At 37.9% G+C, this 6,163-nt stretch overlaps 1 non-coding gene across 1 annotated transcript; it reads right to left on the bottom strand.

Moving 5' to 3' along the window:
• Nucleotides 1-1,534: 1,534 nt before the first annotated feature.
• LOC112482607 lies at nt 1,535-1,645 on the bottom strand. Its single transcript, XR_003047361.1, has one exon. It is a non-coding gene; the product is annotated as a U5 spliceosomal RNA (small nuclear RNA).
• Between the last annotated feature and the right edge of the window lie 4,518 nt (nt 1,646-6,163).

Consider the following 6,163-nt stretch of genomic DNA (forward strand, 5'->3'; position numbering starts at 1 on the left):
GTCAAAGAGTTATCCTGTCTTTCAATTTCCCCCTCTTCCTTTATTCACTTTTCCATCAAGCACTCAACACTGACTTATAGTGCCGGTTTCCCAAAATTCTTTATCATAGTCTCTCCCTTGGACCCGTTCCTCTCTCATAAGTTGCCCTATACTATAGATATCCTTTAACTTTCCAAACAAACACCCATTTCTGTTATCTGTAGGCTAATTTGGCCTTGAGAAAATCACTTGATGTGTTTCCCTTCCCAAATGAAATATAAATTAACAAAGACTTCTTTAGACAATTTGTTAGCCTTTAGTAACAGGAGTTTTCAAAGAATGACATACCAGTTTGAAGGATATTATAGGACAAAGGGGTTGGTAAGCTTGGGGATGACATGGCTATATACTTTTTTGTAGTGGTAAAATGTGCATAACATGAACTTTACCATTTTAACTTTTTAAAGTGACAATTTAGTGTTAAATACATTCATATTGTTGTGCTCTTGTCGCCACCATTCATTCTCAGAACTGATTCATCTTCCCAAAGTGAAACTCCCACATTTGTTTTTTCATTGAACTTTGGTGGCGGTTTAGGGATGATGTGAAGTAAGGGGATTTTGGAGACAGACCGGTTTGAAAGCTCATTTGAGAGCTGAGACAGTGGGTAATGACCATTGGTATAGGCTAATGGAAAGTGAGGTGAGATAAGAAGTAAGAGATACATTTCTGAGATAGGATTGACATGATGTGACTGATTGTGCTGAATAAAGAAAAAATATTTGCCAAGGAAATTGATGACATTTCTTGTTTGGACAACTGGATAGATGGCAATGTCATTAATTCACATACTCAGAATGCAGGGGGATGGATAATAGGGCAGAAATAATGAATAGGGGACACTGAGTTTCAGGGCCTAAGGGCTATCCTGGTAGAGAGCTAAGGGATGGTCATAGATTTAAAGGTCATGCCATAAAAATGATGATTGGAATCTTTTGAAGAGTTGTCTTCATTCACTATATGAAAATAGATATGAATTAAGAAAAATAACCAGAAAATAATAAGAAAAAATAATAAATATGTTTTTATGCAAAGAATTCCTGCCACTCATCTGGAAATAAGAAACCAAGTAGAAAAATGGGTTTAAAATACTAAATAGGATATGCAGGGAAACAGAAATCCTATGTCCTATTAATGGGACCATTGAGGGCTCATCTATTAATGCCCTAGAACCTCCACTCCTGGTTTATAATCTAGAAAAATTCTCACTCAAGATAAGGGTCATGTACCAAGATGTTCCCTGGCTTTGTTTGTGACAGCAGAGAGTTGGAGGCTATGTAGAGAGCTATTACTGGAAGAATGAACAAATAAGATATGGCAGATGCTCACCATGGGATACTATGTAGCAGTTATAGGTAATGAACAGGATGTATGCCCAACAACATATATAGATTTTGAAAATATAGTACTCAGGAAGAAAAATAAGAAACAGAATGAGATCTCTAGCCCAATGTATGTATGTATGTATGTATGTATGTATGTATGTATTTATGTATGTATTACCAGAAGAAGACTCAAAAATTTAATTAATTTTCCAGTGTTGCTCTCCACAGAAATCTTTTAGTAAAAGGCAAAAGATTTATTCGCTCTGAAGAGAAACAAGAGCACAGCCCAATGTATCTTATGTAAATAAATACAGTCAAAACAATAACACTACATATTCTCCAAGGATAAATACTGATTCAAGTTTACAGATGAACTCATTAGCAAGGCTTCCTGTTGGGGGAGGTGAATGGAAGTAGAAAATGGAATTAAAAGAATAAATAAAACATGAAAGTGATAATATGATTCGAATAGAGGAGTATGATAAACTCAACCATTTATACCTGAAAGAAATATGTGGTAAACTAATAAATATGAGTTCAATGGCAAAATTTATGAAATTTTACTTTCTCAGTTTTGTTGTTGTCCTCACCTATGGTCTAATTTTTTTTCCCTTAGAGATACAAAGTGGTGAATACAGTAAAGTGCTTGATAAGTTGGGCTCAGGAAACAGTCATTCTTGAGTTAAAATTCTAGCTCCACATAATTATTAATTTAATTCTTAAGGACAAGTCATTTTGTTAGGCTCTTAGACTCAATGTTTTCATCTCTAATTTGATGCTAATGATACAAAATAGAGTTTTATGAATACTAAATGAGAGAAGACATGTAAAGTACTTAGTGTAGTGTCTGGCATATATAACTGTCCAGCATGTTCCTAGTAGTTGTTTTTATTATTCTAGAAACCTCAGTGACTTTCTGTTACTCACTTTTATTCTTGTCTTTTTTAATCAATAACTTGGATAAAACAGTGACAGCATGCTTGTCAAGTTGGGAGACAACACAAAGTTGAGAGAGCAGAATTAGATCTCAGCCCACAAACCAAAATGATAAACTGATGCGAACAAGATAATACGTAATAGGGATTAACAAAATTCAGTAACAGGGCAAATCCAGAGTAATGAGACCTGAATAAAAGCAACATGTAAAAAAAAAATACTCTAAGGGTTTAAGGACAATATGAATACAGAAAACAATGAGGTTGTTGAAAGAGCCAACATGTTCTTAGATTAAATCTGTAGAATTTGACTATGTGATTTGACCATATGTGGTCCAGCATCAGGAAGATTCCCTCTTCAATTGACAAGTCAGATGTTCTCAGAGACAATTCTCATTTCTGGGGATTGGACTTCGAGAGGAAGGGTAACCAACAAAAGACTATTTGGAAGAAAAAGAGGGGAGAAGGTAGAAGGACTAGAAACCACCAGAAGAACTACTGAAAGAAATGAAAGTATTGTGCTTGGAGAAAGTATTGTAGGGAGAATAAAAGCTGTCTTCAAAATCATGAAGAAGGGATCAACTCCCCCGCATGGCCCCGCTCACTATAGTTAGTTGGAGTTTCATAGGGGCAGATTTCAGCTCAACTAATGAGTATATTTCTGCTATTCCAAACTGATTGACTGGGAAGGGCAGCTGTGTAGGACAGCAGAACTCAATTGTGGAGCCACTTATGCAGAATTCAACAATTCCCTTACCTAGGAATGTTATCCAGGAGATTCCCAGACAAAATAAAGGATTGCACTGAATAAACCTGTAAGGCCTTCCACTTCCAACTTTGAGGTTCCAAAATTCATTTTCAAGAGCTTATCAAGTGCCAGCATCCAAAAACTTTCAGGTAGAATATGTGTCTGAGATTGCAATCTTAATCAGCATAAAGTTTTGGCATAGTTTTTCAGGAAACGAATATTTCATGAACGAGGAATACCTATGTATTTTCCAACTACTCCCATTCCCAGAATAGTTCCCACTAAATTACGCCAATCGCTTTTTCTCTCAAAATTTTCATTTGTTCTTTACTAACATTTAATATTTGTTTTTTCTTGTCAGTCCACCAAAGATGTCAGGTTGAATGTAATTAGTTTGGTTTCACTAAGCAATAACTTCAATGAAGTTATTAGATGCAACGAGATTTATGAACTGTTTATGATCAAGTGATTTGTTAATTCTAATTCCTAAACCTCTTCTTTCCCCATTGCCAACTATTTTTCCAAATGGGAGTGGGAGGAGAGATTACTTCAGGAAGCCATGACCACTTGCTTTTATGCCTTTTTCCGAAATTTTTCTTTGGTGAATTGTTTCATAGCTGAGCCAAATAGGCCATGCATGACAGATATGGTAGAACTGGCCTCAGGGAAAAAGTGTGCTGTCCATGCTGGTCGACAGTTTCCACAGTACTCCCTGGGCTGAGAAAATAAGCAATCTGAGAGCAGAGCCTTATCTTATACATCTTTGTATCCCTCTAAGCTTCCAGCACAGCTCCTGGTGCATAGTAGGCAGACAATATGTTTACTGCCTGAGTGAATGAATTAGTGAATATGAATAAATGAATGAATGGATGATGGTGGACAGATGGCGCTAAGGAAGAATCTGCTTTATGCTTTAAGTTAAGTATGTCACTTCAGCTCCAGGTCCTGAGCTACACTTCTGCCCCTCGCCAGAACAACTCCCCTCTGTGGAGCTTGATGATCACGGTGCCTGTGGGTAGAATGTATTCTGGGGAGATGATAGCTGCCTGATATGAGAGATGATATCAGAGATTAGTTAACCGTATGGGCTTTGTCCCAGGGGAGGTGTGTGAAATGAATCAGATTAAACAAAATTGATAATGTGAATGCTTAATCAAACAGACAAAGGTAGTCTGCGCAGCTAATTAGGGGCAAATAGAGCGTCCCTCTTGTACCTCATTTAACTGACAAATTGTGCAGACAGTTTTAATGGGAGTCTGTTTAGCAAAGAGAAGTCTGTATAGTTGACAGCTTGGCAAAATGTGGTTTCTGTAACACCACATGATGCTTATGGAAATTAGCCTGGTGCAGCTGAGCTCAGCGCAGTCCTGGGCTGTGCAAAGCAAAACGGACCTTTCACAGACCACTGGCCATGGCACTCTTAAAGGCAAAGAATTCATTTTTAGTATTTAGAAAAGTCAAAGGGTTTAAACTCTGAACATTAAGTGAAATCCAGTATTACCAAACCCAGTACAGAAGTTGAAAAGTAATATTAGAGAAATTTCCTGATGAGAGAAGCAGAATCACCATTCAGACAAATGAAAAGCTGTGAAATTTTGCAGCTAGAAGAACTGACTTCTTCTAAACAAGGCAACTTCTGGAGAACAGAGTGACCCAAGAATAAAGATAATTTTGTTCATATGTAGCTTCAAAAGTTTTAGATAAATTGTACCAGGATCTCCCAGCTCTAACCAACATCTCAGCTTGTCATCCTCTTCTGTTCTGTCTTCCAAACCTCAATAGTCCCTGTTCCTTCTCTTTTTCCAAGTGAAGCTCCTTCCTCCTCTGAAATGTTCATGTCTTTAGAATTGCCATGTTGTTGGCGAGTGTGAGAGAATTTCTGGGAGCAAGAGTTCTTTCAGTAGGAGAGAGCATATTCAGCTTGCGATGGTTGCCCAGGTTTCCAAGGAATGGCGTTCTCACGAGCCTATCCAGGAGGAGTCAAACTCGAGGCCCCACTGGCCACACCTGTCGCAAACAGCAACATTTGGTGAAAGAATAAAATTGGGGCGGGTGTGAGACTGGGGGCTGTTGGGGCTCTCCTGTGGGAGTGGCTTCCCTAATGCTGTATGCAGTGCTTACTTTCATGGCAGTGGGCGTACCAGGGACAAATGGAGTCACAAGGTTTGCCGTAGCCTGTGTGCAGCCCCAGGATGTCATTGTCTGAACGCAGGAACTGAAACCTGAGTTTGGATCCACGTTGCTGAACTCCCCCTTCGGGTTCCCATGTGTGTGGCTCAGTTTCCACCCACTAAAGGGAATAAGACCATGCATGAAGAGCATTTGTTTAATGAAGTGATTTTTGTGAATCACTCCACCAGTCAGACATGGTCCTTTCCGGAAAATGAACAGTTTTGCATAAAATGGTCCATTAGTGTCAATGGAGAGGGTCTGACCTCCTTGGGCTCCTCTGAAAGCCTGGTCAAGTGGAACCACTGGGTCGTGTTTGGACTGGAAGACGATGTCTCCACCACAGGAGGTTTTACTCTAAGTTATTATGCAGTAAATGCAAAACCAAGAGAAATTCCACTTTCGATTTGCAAAAGTATAATTTTAGCTAAGTTGGATAAGTACTTGAATACACCCAAATACACATGATTTTAAAAAAATTATGGCAACTAGTCTGCTTATTAATTTAAAATATTTTAAATCCACAGAATGTTTTTTTTTCTTATCACAGCAAAGCTACATACACACACACACTCACACTCAAAACTGTATTGGCGCTAATGGGAATCACATTTATTCGTCACTTTTTGCTCTGAAGTGTGGCTTTTGCTATTTTGAGCAATACATCAATAGAAGCAATTGGGGATTTGGCAACATATTTGCTGGAAAAACGGGTAATGTTATTTGGAGTCACTTTGAAAACAACTCCTGGGTCTTCTTTATTATTTACTATGTTTAATTTACTAAATTATTTCCTTCTAAGAGAAGAAAAAATGAATAATAAAAATAATTTAAGAAAGAAAAGTGAAGAGATTCTACAAAGCAAAAAATTACTCATAATATCCTGTAAGGAATCCATCTGTGTCCAAGAAATTAGCATTGTCTTCTACTTTTGGTAACAGGACCAT

The sequence above is a fragment of the Pteropus alecto genome, unplaced genomic scaffold (assembly GCF_000325575.1).
Source record: "Pteropus alecto unplaced genomic scaffold, ASM32557v1 scaffold185, whole genome shotgun sequence".
Classification (NCBI taxonomy): Eukaryota; Metazoa; Chordata; class Mammalia; order Chiroptera; family Pteropodidae; genus Pteropus; species Pteropus alecto.